The sequence below is a fragment of the Hordeum vulgare genome, chromosome 1H, assembly GCF_904849725.1.
Source record: "Hordeum vulgare subsp. vulgare chromosome 1H, MorexV3_pseudomolecules_assembly, whole genome shotgun sequence".
NCBI classification, from domain to species: domain Eukaryota; kingdom Viridiplantae; phylum Streptophyta; class Magnoliopsida; order Poales; family Poaceae; genus Hordeum; species Hordeum vulgare.
The window spans coordinates 440,758,859-440,777,053 of record NC_058518.1 but is presented as its reverse complement, the minus strand read 5'-3'; positions in this window follow the sequence as shown (position 1 = coordinate 440,777,053).

Here is an 18,195-nt window from a genome sequence, read left to right as displayed (position 1 = left end):
TCAAGAATCGGAATTTCCCAATTTGAAATTGGTACCACCGAGTTTTGGAAACTATCCTAGGCCATTGAATCTGTACCACCAAGATTTATATATTGGTCTCACCGACAATTCAAAAGTTGCCACATTTAGTGCAACTCAGTACCATCGGGATTCACTTCGGTGTCACCGAGTTGGCCAATAATGTTGTAACTGTTGGATTTTGGGATATGCCTATATATACCCCTCCACCACCTCTCATTATTAGGAGGAAGCACTCAGAACACTGATGTCTACTACACAACTTGTTCTTGTAGACTCGTGTGGGGCCTCCAAGCGTAGAGTTTTGTATGACAGCAACAAATTTCCCTCAAGTGGATGACCTAAGATTTATCAATCAGTGTGAGGCGTACGATGAAGATGGTCTCTCTCAAACAAACCTGCAACCAAATAATAAAAAGCCTCTTGTGTCCCCAACACAACAAATACAATGGGAATTTGTATAGGTGCACTAGTTTGATGAAGAGATGGTAATACAAGTGTAGTAATGATAGTAGATATAGTTTTTTGTAATCTGAAAATATAAAAACAGCAAGGTAGCAAGTAAAAAAAGTGAGCATTAACGGTATTGCAATGCTTAAAAATGAGGCCTAGGGCCTATACTTTTTCTAGTGCAATCTCTCAACAATGCTAATATAATTGGATCACATAGTGGACTCTCATGGAAAGAAAATGGGTTTAAGGGTTTTTGAATGCACAAGTAGTATCTCTACTTAGTACGATGTTTTGGATAGCAAAAGGTTCTAAGAAAACACCACATGTTGGAGGATCCATAACAATATAACTTCTATGAAAATATACACAACCATAACTCATTACGTTGTCTTCCTTGTCCAATTTCAACTAATTTTCTCAAGTTTTAAACTAATTAATGGGTATTCACACTCATAGAATATGTCCAAGATAAAATATTTATATGTGAAATTCTCTTCCTTATACCAATCATTCATGAATTGCTTGTCTGACCAATATTGTGATTGTCAAACATTAATAGATTTTACTTTATAAACCAGAGGTGAAGTTACTGCTAAGCATAAAGCACACTGATAATTTCATATTTATTATATTTCATTGATTCACAATTTACTCATAGTATATAAGTTAAGCTCGAGAGTAAACATCAAACTACTCTTCAAAAGATATAAGTGAAGATCAATGAGTAGGTAAACAATCAAGTAGATATGTGAGGGCTCTCTCTCTCTCTATAAATATTTTCAGATCTGAGTATTTTATTAAACAGCAAGCAAAACAAAAATAACACTCCAAGAATAGCACATATCATGTGGACTAATAAAAATTTAGGCTCAATATAGGCTAATTGATAGTTGTTGATGAAGAGTGCATAGCATCCCCAAGCTTAGATGCTTGAGACTTCTTGAAATATTTACTTGGGGTGCCTTGGGAATCCCCAATCTTGAGCTTTTGTATCTCGTTCAATCCTCTCATACCCCGGTTTTACCTAAGTCTTCAAAAACTTCATCCACACAAACTCGAAAAGAACTCGTGAGATAGGTTAGTACACATAAGAATAAATCAACACTTCATGTACTGCCAAGACAAGTTGCATCATAATTTTCAAAAATTATCTACTATTTACTATCATTTACTCAATTTATATCTACACATATAGGCTATGGAAACTATAGGATAAGTAGATAACAAAACTATGACAGCAATCTGTCTAAACAGGACAGTCTGTAGCAATCTATTTAAAACGTGTACTTATGTATCTCCAAAAATTCTGAACATTTAGGACATGATAAATAATTTGTAACACAGTACTGTGTAAAAATTCATAAACTTTCCACGTTCTAGTAAAATATCATAATTCAAATACTACAACATAAGTTTCTGTTTTTATAGAACACACAACACCCATGCAATTCAAGCATTCTAAAGGCAATTCTTGGAGCTTTTTATTGAAAAACAAGATTATAAATAACATGTAATAGAGAACTGATGACCCACAAGTGTAGGGGATCTATCATAGTCCTTTCAATAAGGAAGAGTGTCGAACCCAACGAGGAGCAGAAGGAACTAACAAGTGGTTTTCAGCAAGGTATTCTCTGCAAGCACTGAAATTATCGGTAACAGATAGTTGTGTGATAAGATAATTCGTAGCGAGTAGCAAGTAACACTAGTCACAAAGGTGCAGCAAGATGGCCCAATCCCTTTTGTAGCAAGGGACCAGCCTGGACGAACTCTTATATGAGGTAACGCGCTCCCGAGAACACATGGGGATTTCTGTCAAGCTAGTTTTCATCACGTTCATATGATTCGCGTTCGCTACTTTGATAGTTTGATATGTGGGTGGACCGGTGCTTGGGTACTTCCCTTACTTGGACAAACATCCCACTTATGATTAACCCCTCTCGCAAGCATCCGCAACTATGAAAGAAGAATTAAGACTAAGTCTAACCATACCATTAAACTAGTGGATCAAAATAAGCCCCTTACGAAGCAACGCATAAACTAGGGTTTAAGCTTCTGTCACTCTAGCAACCCATCATCTACTTATTACTTCCCAATTTCCTCCTCTAGGCCCAAATAATGGTGAAGTGTTATGTATTCGACGTTCACATAACACCACTAGAGGAAAGACAACATACAACGCATCAAAATATCGAACGAATACCAAATTCACATGACTACTTATAGCAAGACTTATCCCATGTCCTCAGGACCAAAAGTGACTACTCACAAAGCATAATTATGTTCATGACCAGAGAGGTATTGAATAGCATTAAGGATCTGAACATATAATCTTCCACCGAGTAATCCAACTAGCATCAACTACAAAGAGTAATTAACACTACTAGCAACCTTACAAGTACCAATCGGAGTCGCGAGACGGAGATTGGTTACAAGAGATGAACTAGGGTTTGGAGATGAGATGGTGCTGATGAAGATGTTGATGGGGATGAGTCCCCTCTGACGAGAGGAGTGTTGGTGATGACGTTGGCGACGATTTCCCCCTCCGGGAGGGAAGTTTCCCCGGCAGGACGGCCCTGCCGGAGCTCTAGATTGGTTCTGCTCAAGTTCCGCCTCGTGGTGGCGGCGTCTCTTCCCGAAAGCCTCCCCTTCATTTTTTTTCTGGGACGAAACCCTCCTTATGGAAAAATATGGGAGCCGGAGGGGCAACAGGGGGCCCACAAGCCACCCAGGCCCGGCGAGGAGGGTAGGCCGGGCCTGGCAGGCTTGTGGCCTCCTGGTGACTCCCCGCCGGTACTTCTTCCGCCCAGTATTTTTTCTAAAATCCAAAATAATTTCTCGTTGATTTTCACGGCTGGAGTTGCGTAGAATAGGTATCTCAAACTTGCTCCTTTTTCAGACAAGAATTCCAGCCGCCGGCATTCTCCCTCTTCAGGTAAACCTTATAAAATAAGAGAGAAAAGGCATAAGTAATGTACCGTAAAGTGTAATAACAGCCGATAAAGCGATAAATATCAACATAAAAGCATGATGCAAAATGGACGTATCAACTCCCCCAAGCTTAGACCTCGCTTGTCCTCAAGCGGAAGCCGAGATCAATAAATATGCCCACATGTTTAGAGATAAAGGTGTCGATAAAACAAAGTACGAACATGCAGGCATCATGATCATAATTAGAACAGCAATATCGTCATATAATCTCTTATGCTAAAGTGAAAATTCCTTCACAAAGTAAAGTATGGATCAAGAACCTTATTGAGAATTAACAACCAATAGCCTTTAGTCATTGAAGCAATTGCAGAGGGAAGTATGGCTAACCAATGGATCAAGGCGAAATAACCTTTAGCCTTTAGTCATATAATTCCTTCACAAAGTAAAGTATGGCTAACTAATGGATCAAGGCGAAATAACGAATTTGTGTCGATCACCATGACTCTTTTAAGGATAAAAGTAAAGCTACAAGATAGGCCCTTCGCAGAGGGAAGCAGAGGTTGTCATGCGCTTTTGAGGTTTGGATGTGTGATGTCTTAATGTGGAGGAACGTCACTTTATATTGCCTCTTGTGATAAAGAACTTTATTATGCAGTCTGTCGCTTTTATGTCTTCCTCATCATAGGTTCGTACAAAGCTTATTTTCCACACATTAATAGATCATACATATTTTGGGAGCAATTTTTATTGCTTGCACCGATGACAACTTACTTGAGGGATCTTATTCAATCCATAGGTAGGTATGGTGGACTCTCGTGGCAAAACTGGGTTGAAGGTTTATGGATGCACAAGTAGTATCTCTACTTAGTGCGGAAATTTTGTCTGATATGAGGTGGAAGAAAGCGTCACATGCTAAGGGATCTCTAGTCATATAACATTGTTCGGAACCAAGCAAACATAATTCATTATGATGTCTTCCTTGTCCAACGTCTACTTCTAAGCATGTAATAGTTTAATGAGTGTTCACAATCATAGATGGTGCCCAAGATGATTTATTTATATGTGAACCTCTCTTTCTTTATTACTTCCTGTTAATTGCAACAATGACCAAGGTCTACGTTTGTCCACCCACAACAAGTTTCAATCAACATTATTTTTATAGGTGAAGTCATTACTTCCCATAAGATCATGACATGATCTTTCATGCTTTTGTTCTTTTATTATTGTTTTCTTTAGATCATGGCATGAGGCAAGGCCCTTAACTAAAACACTCTTTATTATATGACTCGCGAACTCGATTACATTGGGGGTGACACAAAGCAAAACTCAAGCCTAGATCATACTAAGAACTTTATTCTACTAGAAAAAGATAAAATCAAAAAGGATCGAACTAAGAAAAAGGTAAAGGCAAAAGATGTTATGATGATACGATACCGGGGCAACTCCCCCAAGCTTGGCACAAGCCAAGGGGAGTGCCCATTCCCGTGCTTAATTGTCTTCCCTCGAAGGTGAGGGTGGTGGAGTTGTTGTAATATGGGGTTGATTATCCGTCTTCCAAGGCATAGATGCTCCATCATGGAAAGATGATCGAGTCTCCGGAATCCCCAAATCTACAGCCAACCATATTGATTTAAATCTATACTCATACTCACAGTTTTGGTTCTGCGGGTCGTAGATCTGGGCTTGGAGGTGATCAATTCTATCATAGAGCCTACAGAGGTGCTTCCCGATGTCATTGGCATCGATCTTGTGCTTGTTGGTGAACTCCGTGATCATCATGTGGTTGGTGTTGAGTCCGCGTTCCACCATCCCTTAGCACTTGAAGACTTGCTGCTACATTGCTTCGAGCCTCGCCTACACACTTCCGGTCTTCTAGGGCCCCTCAACATAACGGATGTGCAGCACCCCCTCATGCATCTCGATAGATTGAGGGTGTTGCAGCACTCCCGCGAGGTAGGGATTGCTGACCTTCTTGAGGAACTTGTCCTTCGGAACTTTTGGGGACGACATAGCGATCTAGATCTGTCTGCACAGTAGCTCGAAATGAAAACAGAGGATATTTGCGTGATACGAGGATCAGACCTTTTGGGAGAATATATAATGAATTTTTCCGGACCAAAAGGAGTATTCCACCAGAAAATGGAGTCCGGGAGGCACATGAGGTGCCCACAAGCCACCCAGGCCCGGCCAGGGGGTAGGCCGGGCCTGGCAGGCTTGTCGCCTCCTCGTGCGCTTTTCGGACTACTTTAAATTTTTCTATTTTTCTAAAAATTCCAAAACGGAGAAAAATTGCTACTGGAAAAGTTTTGCAGTCAGTTTACTTATCGAATCACATACCTCTTTGGAGTCTGAAACAGGGTGATAAATATCCCTTATGTACTCCTCCGGAGTTATAGTATTAATAACATTGCTTTCAACATTTATGGGAGTACCTGAGATATAATGTTTGGTTCTTTGCCCATTTACAACTCTAGGAAAATTACCTTCGGTGTTGTTGATCTTTATGGCACCGGAACGGTATACTTCCTCAACAATATAAGGACCTTCCATTTGGAGAGAAGCTTGCCTGCAAAAAATCTTAAACGAGAATTGTATAGCAAGACATAATCACCTACATTGAACTCACGTTTCTGTATCCTTTTATCATGCCACCTCTTAACCTTTTCTTTGAACAACTTGGCATTTTCATATGCCTGAGTTCTCCATTCATCAAGTGAGCTAATACAAATAACCTCTTCTCATCAGCAAGATTGAAATCAAAGTTGAGCTCTTTGATTGCCCAATAAGCCTTATGCTCTAGCTCAAGAGGTAAATGACATGCTTTACCATAAACCATTTTGTACGGAGACATGCCCATGGGATTCTTATAAGCAGTTCTATAAGCCCACAGTGCATCATCAAGCTTCTTAGACCAATTCTTTCTAGACCCATTAACAGTCTTTTGCAGAAATAGTTTAATCTCTATTACTTAGCTCTACTTGACCACTGGACTAAGGATGATAGGGCGATGCAATTCTATGGTTGACATCATACTTAGCAAGCGTTTTACGGAAAGCACCATGAATAAAATGTGAACCACCATCAGTCATTAAATATCTAGGGACTCCAAATCTAGGGAAAATAACTTCTTTAAGCATCCTAATAGAGGTGTTATGATCATCACTACTAGTTGGGATAGCTTCTACCCACTTAGTAATGTAATCAACAGCAACTAGGATATGAGTGTACTCATTGGACTTTGGAAAAGGTCCCATATAATCAAAACCCCAAATATCAAATGGTTCAGTGACAAGTGAATAATTCATAGGCATTTCCTGACGTTTACTGATATTACCTATTCTTTGATATTCATCACAAGACAAGACAAACTTACAGGCATCCTTGAAGAGGGTAGGCCAATAGAAACCGGATTGCATTACCTTGTGTGCAGTTCTATCGCGGTGTCCTCCGTAAGCCTCGGAGTGACACTTCTGTAGGATCTTTCCCTGTTCATGCTCAGGTACACAACATCTAATAACACCATCTACTCCTTCTTTATAAAGGTGAGGATCATCTCAAAAGTAATGTCTCAAATCAAAGAAGAATTTCTTCTTTTGCTGGTATGTGAAACTAGGTGGTATATATTTGGCAACAATATAATTTGCATAATCAACATACCACGGTGTACTACGTGAAGTATTGATGACATTCGGTTGCTCATCAGGAATGCTATCATCAATAGGTTGTGGATCATCAAGAACATTCTCCAACCTAGACAAGTTATCTGCTACGGGGTTCTCAGCACCCTTCCTATCAACAACATGCAAATCAAATTCCTGTAGCAAGAGAACCCATCTGATAAGTCTAGGTTTAGCATCTTTCTTTTCCATGAGATACTAATAGCGATCAGTGTGAATAGTAACCTTGGAATCAACAATGTAAGATCTGAACTTTTCACATGCAAACACGACTGCTAAAAATTCCTTTTCTGTAGTAGCATAGTTTCTTTGGGCACTGTCTAGAGTTTTACTAGCATAATGAATAACATTCAATTTCTTATCAACTCTTTGTCCTAGAATAGCACCAACAGCATGATCACTAGCATCACACATAATTTCAAAAGGTAGGTTCCAATCAGGTGGTTGAACAATAGGTGCAGTTATCAAAGCCTTCTTAACTATTTCAAATGCTTACTCACAATCATCATAAAAAAATGGAATATCCTTTTGCAAGAGATTGGTGAGAGGCCTAGAAATCTTAGAGAAGTCTTTAATGAACCTTCTATAGAAACCGGCATGACCAAGGAAACTTCTTATACCTTTGATGTCTGTAGGGCATGGCATTTTCTCGATCGCATCAACCTTAGCATTATCGACTTCAATACCTCTTTCAGAAATTTTATGTCCTAAGACGATGCCTTCATTAACCATGAAATGGCACTTCTCCCAATTCAAGACAAGGTTGGTATCTTTACATCTCTGCAAAAATCGATCAAGGTTGTTGAGGAAATCATCAAAAGAAGACCCGTAAACAGAGAAGTCATCCATGAAAACCTCAACAATCTTTTCACAAAAGTCGGAGAATATAGCCATCATACGTCTTTGAAAGGTAGCATGTGCATTACATAAGCCAAAAGGCATACGTCTGTAAGCAAAGGTACCGAAAGGGTAGGTAAAAGTGGTTTTCTCCTGATCAGATTGCCCAACAGGTATTTGGGAGAAACCAGAATAACCATCTAGAAAGAAGAAGTGTGTGTGTTTAGACAATCTTTCTAGCATTTGGTCAATAAAAGGCAAAGGGTAATGATCTTTCCTAGTGGCTTTATTCAATTTCCTAAAATCAATTACCATCCTATAGCTAGTAGTAATTTTCTGTGGGATCAATTCGTCTTTATCATTAGGGACAACGGTAATACCTCCCTTCTTAGGGACGCAATGCACCGGACTTACCCAATCACTATGAGCAACAGGATAGATAATACCTCCTTCCAGGAGCTTTAGTATTTCTTTTCTTACTACCTCTTTCATCTTAGGATTTAATCTCCGTTGATGATCAGCAACTGGTTTGGAATCAGGATCGGTTTAATTTTATGCTGGCATAGAGTGGGACTAATGCCCTTAAGATCATCAAGAGTACATCCAATAGCAGCACGGTGCTTCCTCAGAGTTTTCAATAATTTATTTTCTTCATGCTCTGAAAGGCTAGCACTAATAATAACAGGATATATCTCTTTTTCATCAAGATAAGCATACTTAAGAGTATCAGGTAACTGTTTAAGCTCAAACACAGGATCACCCTTTGGTGAGGGTGGACCTCCCAGCAGCTCAATGATACGTCTCAAACGTATCTATAATTTTTGATGGTTTCATGTTGTTATCTTGTCATCCTTGGATGTTTTATGTACCTTTTATATCTTTTTTGGGACTAAATTATTAATTCAGTGCCAAGTGCTAGTTCCTGTTTTTTCTTTGTTTTTGGCTCTTTTCACATCTGATTTCGGAACGGAGTCCAAATGGAATAAAATCCACGAAATGATTTTTTCCCGAACGAAAGAACATCAGGGGGCTTGTGGGCCAAGCCAGGAAGGCTACAGGGAGCCCACAAGCCCCCACTCCGCCACCAGGGGGCGGCGGTGGGCAGGCTTGTGGCCTCCCTGGCGCCCCTTGACCTAGATCTTTCGCCTATATATTCCCTAAAATACAGCAAAAAATCAAGGGCTCCGCGAAAATACTTTTCCGCCGCCGCAAGCTTCCGTTTCCGCAAGATCTCATCTAGAGACCCTTCCCAGTGCCCTGTCGGAGGGGACTTCTTCATCATCATCATCGCCATCCAATGACTCATGAGTAGTTCACTTGAGACCTATGGGTCCGTAGTTAGTAGCTAGATGGCTTCTTCTCTCTCTTGGATCTTCAATACAAAGTTCTCCATGATCTTCATGGAGATCTATCCGATGTAATCTTCTTTGGCGGTGTGTTTGTCGAGATCCGATGAATTGTGGATTTGTGATCAGATTATCTATGATATATATTTGAGTCTTTGCTGATTTTTATATGCATGATTTGATATCCTTATAAGTCTCTCCGAGTCTTGAGTTTTGTTTGGCCAACTAGATCTATGATTCTTGCAATGGGAGAAGTGCTTGGTTTTGGGTTCTTACCGTGTGGTGACCTTTCCCAGTGACAGTAGGGGCAGCAAGGCACACATCGTGTAGTTCCCATCAAGGGTAACAAGGTGGGCTCTATCGAAGATATGAGATTGTCCATCTACATCATGTCATCTTGCTTAAGGCGTTACTCTGTTCTTTTGGACTTAATACACTAGATGCATGCTGGTTAGCGGTCGACGTGTGGAGTAATAGTAGTAGATGTAGAAAGTATCGGTCTACTTGTTTTGGACGTGATGCCTATAGATATAATCATTGCCATAGATGACGTCACGACTTTGCGCGGTTCTATCAATTGCTCGACAGTAATTTGTTCACTGTCGTGGGTATAAGTCTGACAGTAGATGTGTAGGGTACGAAAGGATGGGCAGAGCCTTAGCTACGGCGAGGTTGTATGAGTTCAGGCCCCTCTATGGTGGAGGTAAAAGCCCTACGTCTCAGTGCTCTTGGGAGCTTGATGTCGAGTGGAATATGGATTACAGTGAAAAGCTAACCTATGCACCAGTGGGGGAGGGCGGCTTATATAGAGTGCGCTGCCCTTCACAACGGTTTGGTGCACAGGGGTGGAGTAGTGGCGAATAAATGCCTACGTTACAGGTAACGTATGTCTTAAATGCTAATAAAGGAACACGAAAATGTATGACCGTTGCCCTCCAGGGGGGGTACAATATACAGTGTGGAATCCAGTCGGTAAGTTTGATACGCTCCGAATGCTCATGTCCGACTGGATAATGGAGGAATCGTCACCGACTAGATGATGGGAAGTCCTTAATTCAGTCGAAACTGACTAAGGGCCTTGTCCCTTATGAAGTGTAGTCCTTGGGTAGGACCTATAGGGCAGGCCTATGACCCTACCCGAGGACTATAACCCCAACATTAGTCCCCGAATGGATCGGGGTTGGAACGATGAAGCGATGCTTGGAGTACGGATCCGACTGGTATGGATGCGACTTTGGCGTTGTTTGCCTCGATCCATTTTATCCTCTTGACCAGTGATCCGAGTGGATATATCTGTGAAACGAACAGTCAGAGACCGAGTGCTTCCGCAGAATCTTTCGACATGACCGGTCAACTGACAGCGGTGGATTTTCCGGGATCCTCAAATTTTGGTTGCCGCGCGCTCAGCGGGGATGACGGCATCGTCATCGAGTAGTTTCTGCCGCCTCGATTACCGCGCCTTCATCTCCTCCACTAATACCGCAGCAGCCGGTCGGGGGATAAGATTTCGGGGCCACCTGTTAGTGACCCAGTCGGAAGCTTATTTAAACCTCCCCAGCGAGGGTTTCTCGTTGTGCTCTCCTGATTACTCGCACTCGCCCCGCTTCTACCGTAGCTCCCTGCGCACTCCACGCCTCCTCCTTCCTCTCCTCCCCTGCGGATCTGCAGCCTCCACCATGACGAAGGGGCAGAAAAGCAAGCTCGAGTCGCGGAAGAAGAAGAAGAAGGCGGCGGCTCCTACTCAACGGCGACAGCGTGCTCTGCCGGCGGGTTGGATCTAGGGGGATTTCCTGCCCTCCACGGTGACGAAGGATGACCTGCTAGAGCTGGTGGAACAAGGCATGATTGCCAACAAGTCGTGGAGGTTGCCGGGGGAGGGCGAGACGGAGTCGGCACCGTAGGAGGGAGAGTGCGTCTTGCTGCTCAGTCACGTGTACCGGGGCTTCTCTCTGCCTCCTCATCCCTTCTTCAGAGGTATCATGAACCACTTCGGGGTGCAGCTCCATCATTTTCCTCCCAACGCGATAGCTCATCTCTCTGCGTTCGTAGTGCTTTGCGAGTGCTTTATCGGTTGTCCTCCCCATTGGGGGCTCTTTAAGTACATCTTCTCCGCTAGATCCCAGACTATCAAAAAGCTTAGCCAGTCGGATGATAAAACCCATCTCCTCCAGCTCTGCGGGGGCTTAGGCTTACATAAGAAAACGAAGAGTAGCTACCCCCCTCTCCAGTTGTCCGAGTCAGTTAGGAACTGGTAGTCGACCTGGTTCTACTGCCAGGACATAGCTTGTTCGAATGCTGCGACTGGGTTGCCGCCCTTTAGTCTAGACCGACCGGCTCCGCCCAGGCAGCTTGCGCTCAAGAAGATGGAAAAGGTCTAGATCCAACCTCTGGTCAAAGCGCTGATAGATGTCGTCCGCAAGAGAGTCACCGGCACGGATCTGCTGGAGACTTTTCTGGGTCGGCGCATCCAGCCTCTGCAAGCTCGACACCACGCCATGTGGCACTACGCGGGGCCTAGGGACTCCACTCGGAGTCATCCCGAATGCGTGACCGGGGAGGTTGTGACAGCATGGGTCCGCGGCATCACAGGCGCCTGCGATAACCCAGAGGAGCCCAGCGAGTGAAGCCCTTCCGTGCTGACAACCCTCCTCCGAATGAGGTGAGCATATCTTGCCAAGTGCTTACAATTCCCTTAGATTTGCCGCTTTTTCTTGCATCACCGTCTGATGTCTGATGTTGTTAACTTTATCTTGTGCAGGCGTGGACTAACTGGTTTTCTCCCGTCTCGAACGGGAATCCGGCTGAGGAAGAGGAAGGCAGCCAGGAGGGCAGCATGGAGAGCGTCGAGTACGTCTCCAACAGTGGGGAGACGGAGGAGGAGTCCGAAGAGGAGGAGGGGGAAGATGGGGAGCAGAGCTCGCCACCCCCACCACCAGAGCCTCGAACTAAGCGCCATCACGAACCCGTGACTCCGTCGGCTCCTCCAGCGGCCCCGAGTGCCCCGCCAGCTCCTCCCGTGGTTCCGAGCGCCTTGCCAGCTGCTCCCGTGGTTCCGAGTGCTCGGAGCACAAAGAGGAGCAGAGACGCTGCTGCTGAGCCCGCAGGCCAACCTCCCAAGGTGGCTAAACCGAGTGGATCCATGTCTCGGAAGGCTTTGCCTCGGATGAGGATCGCCGTTCCCGTTGCCTCAGCGTAAGTGTCTTGTTCTCCTATCTTCTTTGAGTATTTGATTGAACTCATGCTTATTGGTCGAGTGGATTTTGCTCGACGGAGCTGCTACCTTCGCCACTTCTCCGCCACGCCAGGAAGACGATCCCATGGATACGGACAACGTTGCCACATCCCAGCAAGGTACGTCGCGACGACCCCGAGAGCTTACATTACATTGCCCTTTTTTCTGTGGTCTCACGTCGTTCAGTCGGGCTTCCTTCAGAGGTGATTCATCTGGAGGAGGACGACCAGAAGAGGTCCGAGCAAGCTTCGGTGCTTGTCCTTGAGGTTGTTCCATCTGCTACCGCTCCTGCCATGGACGCGCCGCCAACCGAGACGATGTCGTCGACTGAAACGGTGCTCATCGCAGCTGAACCGACTGGAGCAGGACTTGGGATGCCCAAGGAGTCTCTTGTCGCGCCAGGTCCGTCGACCGTCCAGTACGACGCCCAATGCCTCCCGGAAGATCAAGTGGGAGCTGCCAAGGAGGCCATGGTGCCGGTGGAGTTGATGGCGGGTGATGCCAAGAGCGCGTACGACTCCATCGCATCTTTGTACAAGCGAAGCTTGGAACTCCGGGACGATATCCGAGTAAGTGCGCTAGTAAGTATTTTCTTTCCTCTTGTAACCCAGTGGGTGTTTAAGCGATATACTCGGATACAATAGAATTATTTTGCAGTGGGTTCACTCTGAGTGAACCTAGTGGGTGTAGTCCCGAGACTTCTGTCGAGTGCTTGCACCGGTAGTTGTCTTTATATACATTTTCTTTAACTTGATCGGATCAAAACTAATCTGTCCGAATGGTACCGTTGGGAGCACTCCGACTGCACCTTTTGGAAGTAGTCCCCGAGAGTAATTTTACTCAGGTCGGGTAGTAGTAGCCTCGTAGGCTTGTTTTTGTTATGTAGCTCAATAGGGCGGACCTATTCGAGCTTCATGCCAGTGGGGTCACTCTTAGTGAACCCACTGGGTGTAGTCCCCGAGACCGCTATCGACTGCTTGCTTCGGCAGGGGTCTGAAGAACATTGAGCTTTTATTGTTTTCCTTGTTGAATGTGTCTGATCTTCTCTTCGCGCTGATTTGCAGAAGACTTGCGAGATGGGATCAGCGTACAATGCTTTGAAGGCTGAAAAGATTCAGCTTGCTGCGGAACTGGAGGCAGCTGTGCATGACTTAGCTGGTGTGAAGGGTGCTCTTGCTGAACGAGAGAAGTCCTTGGAGGAGTCCCGTGAGGCAAACAAGGCATTGGTGGCCGAAATTGAGAAAATGGGGAAGCAAAGAACTGAGCTGATGGGTCAGATGAAGGTGATGAACAGTCGATGCATATCACAGGAGAAGTACGTTAGTGACTGGGCTAGGAAGATGATTGCGCTGCTCGGTGGTAAGTTTATTCCGAGTGCTTGTTGACTTTGTATTTCATTCTGCGCTTACTTTCTGCTCGTCTTGTCTTTGCAGATTTTTGTATGGACACTGAGGCTGAAGCAGCTGACATTGAGCGGTCGGTTATTCCGAATGTTCCACTCGGCAACGAAGCCAATCGAGACATGCTCCGAGCGCACATTCGCCTTGGCAAAGTGGGACCTTTCATCGGTCGCCTAAGAGAGGTCGTCGGCCGAATCGACAAGGAGTTGTGGCCCGAAGACGAGTCCCGACGGGAGATAGAAGGGTTGATGACTCGGCTAGAGGACGTCCCGAACCGAGTGCAGGCGTGGAAGAAGTCTGCTGCTCGCTGTGGTGCGGACGTGGCGTTGTCGCTGGTCCAAGTGCACTGCAAGGAAGCTCGCGAAGAGAAGCTGAAGACGTTGCATGTCGCCAACACCAAGAAGCTTTGATTCAAAGATTTCATGGAGACCTTCCTTGAGAGCGCCACTCGTATAGCAGACGGGATCGACCTCGACACTTTCGTGGAGCCTGCCAGTCCCAGTGCCAGTCCTGACGACGCTTGAAAAACTTAAGCTCGGTATGCCGAGTGGTATTTGTATCAAACTTTGGCCACTACTGTTGGCCATGACATTCGTGGTTCGGTGTGGATAAGCTTGATCTACACCGAACCGACTATCGTTGAACCAACTTTGAATTCGAATCGAATATTTTGCTCTTCCTTTACCAAAAAATTCTTAACACGATTTTGGCTCGTGGTTTCTGTTCGGCGTTTCTTGGTGAAGCCAGTGGCAAACATGCGGAGCATGTAGTTGTCAGTTGTCTTGACATCTGCATGAGCCTCAATGAGGGTCTGCTAAGCCTCCGAGTGGATCTGTAGGATACACTCGAAGGGAGTTCTTTACTTAGGCGATTCGTGATCGCAGCTAAGTCTTTGAGCGCGACTGTAAGGTCGCACTCAAAGCGAGTTGTTACTCATGTAATTGTCAGTTGTCTTGACATCTACATGAGTCTCAGTGAGAGTTGTTGCTACTCATGTAATTGTCAGTTGTCTTGACATTTGCATGAGCCACAATGAGGGTCTGCTAAGCCTCCGAGTGGATCTCTAAGATACACTCGAAGGAAGCTTTTTACTTAGGCGATTCTTGATCGCAGCCAAGTCCCCGAGTGCGACGTTTAGAGCACACTCGGAGAAAGTTAGTCCTTAGGTGATTCTGGATCGCAGCTAAGTCCCCGAGTGCGACGTTTAGTGCACACTCGGAGAAAGTTTGTACTTAGGCGGTTCTGGATCGCAGCTAAGTCCCCGAGTGCGACGTTTAGTGCACACTCGGAGAAAGTTTGTACTTAGGCAATTCTGGATCGCAGCTAAGTCCCCGAGTGCGACGTTTAGTGCACACTCGGAGAAAGTTTGTACTTATGCGATTCTGGATCGCAGCTAAGTCCCTGAGTGCGATGTTTAGTGCACACTCGGAGAAAGTTTGTAGTTAGGCGATGCTTGATCGCAGCTAAGTCCCCGAGTGCGACGTTTAGTGCACACTCGGAGAAAGTTTGTACTTAGGCGATTCTGGATCGCAGCTAAGTCCCCGAGTGCGACGTTTAGTGCACACTCGGAGAAAGTTTCTACTTAGGCGATTCTGGATCGTAGCTAAGTCCCCGAGTGCGACGTTTTAGTGCACACTCGGAGAATGTTTGTACTTAGGCGATTCTGGATCGCAGCTAAGTCCCCGAGTGCGACGTTTAGTGCACACTCGGAGAAAGTTTGTACTTAGGCGATTTCGGATCGCAGCTAAGTCCCCGAGTGCGATGTTTAGTGCACACTCGGAGAAAGTTTGTACTTAGGCGATTCTGGATCGCAGCTAAGTCCCCGAGTGCGACGTTTAGTGCACACTCGGAGAAAGTTTGTACTTAGGCGATTCTGGATCGCAGCTAAGTCCCCGAATGCGACGTTTAGTGCACACTCGGAGAAAGTTTGTACTTAGGCGATTCTGGATCGCAGCTAAGTCCCCGAGTGCGACGTTTTGTGCACACTCGAAGAAAGTTTGTACTTAGGCGATTCTGGATCGCAGCTAAGTCCCCGAGTGTGACGTGTAGTGCACACTCGAAGAAAGTTTGTACTTAGGCGATTCAGGATCGCAGCTAGGTCCCCGAGTGTGACGTGTAGTGCACACTCGGAGAAAGTTTGTACTTAGGCGATTCAGGATCGCAGCTAGGTCCCCGAGTGCGACGTTTAGTGCACACTCGGAGAAAGTTTGTACTTAGGCGATTCTGGATCGCAGCTAACTCCCCAAGTGCAACGTTTAGTGCACACTCGCAGAAAGTTTGTACTTAGGCGATTCTGGATCGCAGCTAAGTCCCCGAGTGCGACGTTTAGTGCACACTCGGAGAAAGTTTGTACATAGGCGATTCTGGATCGCAGCTAGGTCCCCGAGTGCGACGTTTAGTGGACACTCGGAGAAAGTTTGTACTTAGGCGATTCTGGATCGCAGCTAGGTCCCCGAGTGTGACGTTTAGTGCACACTCGGAGAAAGTTTGTACTTAGGCGATTCTGGATCGCAGCTAAGTCCCCGAGTGCGACGTTTAGTGCACACTCGGAGAAAGTTTGTACTTAGGCGATTCTGGATCGCAGCTAAGTCCCCGAGTGCGACGTTTAGTGCACACTCGGAGAAAGTTTGTACTTAGGCGATTCTGGATCGCAGCTAAGTCCCCGAGTGCGACGTTTAGTGCACACTCGGAGAAAGTTTGTACTTAGGCGATTCTGGATCGCAGCTAAGTCCGAGAGTGTGACATGTAGTGCACACTCGAAGAAAGTTTTTTTTGTTTTTTTTTAGACCGGAGTCTGCCAACGCGGAAGAATTTTGAACCTGCAAAAAATCAATCTGCTTTGTATTACTTCAATGATACTTGTTCTTTACATTGCTCCAGTCGGCGGTCACGTGTAGAAGCGCTTGAGGAGATCTCCATTCCATGCTCGCGGCTCATCCGTTTCCCTGTCGAGGTTGTAGAGTCGATATGCTCCGTTGTTCAGTACCTTGGAGATGATGAAGGGTCCTTCCCACGCAGGAGCCAACTTGTGAGGTCTCTGCTGATCCACTCGGAGCACCAGGTCGCCTGCTTGGAATGTACGACTCCTGACGTGCCGCGTGTGAAATCGCCGCAGATCTTGTTGATAAATGGTTGAGCGAGTCAGTGCCATCTTGCGCTCCTCTTCTAGAAGATCCACTCCGTCTTGCCTGGCTTGCTCTACTTCGGTTTCAGAGAAGAGTTCGACTCGTGGAGCATTGTGAAGCAAGTCACTCGGAAGGACTGCCTCTGCTCTGTAAACGAGGAAGAACGGGGATCACCCTATAGATCTATTTGGAGTTGTGCGGAGGCCCCACAGCACCGAAGGCAGCTCGGTGACCCATGCGCCGGCAGCATGTCCAACTTCTCGCAGGAGTCGAGGCTTCAACCCTTGAAGAATAAGTCCATTCGCCCGCTCTGCTTGTCCGATTGTTTGGGGATGTGCCACAGATGCAAAATCCACTCGGATACCTTGACCTGTACAGAAACCTTTGAATTTGTCCAAGTCAAAGTTTGTGCCATTGTCAGTGATTATGTTGTGCGGTACTCCAAATCTGGAGATGATGTCCCTCACAATTTTGATGGTCGTAAGGGCATCGAGCTTCTTGATGGGCTTGGCTTCAATCCACTCTGTGAACTTGTCGACTGCCACCAATAGATGTGTGAATCCCCCTTGGCCTGTCCTGAATGGACCGACTGTATCTAATCCCCATACTGCAAACGGCCAGACAAGAGGGATTGTCTTCAGCGTGGATGTTGGCTTGTGAGACTTGTTTGAGTAGAATTGACAGCCTTCGCATCGGTCGACCATTTCCTTCGCCATTTCATTCGCCTGCAACTAGAAGAAACCAGCTCTGAATGCTTTGGCGACGATTGCTCTTGAGGAGGCATGATGACCACAGGTTCCCGAGTGAATTTCTTCCAGGATTAACTGTCCCTCCTCCGGGGAGATGCATCGTTGAAGAGCGCCTGAAACACTTTCTTTGTACAACTGGCCATCAATGACGGTGAACGACTTCGACCTGCGGACGATCTGCCTGGCTTGGACCTCATCTTCTGGTAATTCTTGCCTTAGGATGTACGCAATGAGCGGCACAGTCCACTCGGGGATGACAGCGAGAATCTCTATGATCAGATCAACCACAGCGGGGACCTCGACTTCAGTCGGATCTGTCGAGCTCTTTGGTTGTACTGGTTCCTCTGTGAAGGGATCTTCTTTAACTGAGGGAAGGTGTAGGTGCTCGAGATAGACATCACTCGGGACCGGTCTCCGAGTGGATCCAAGT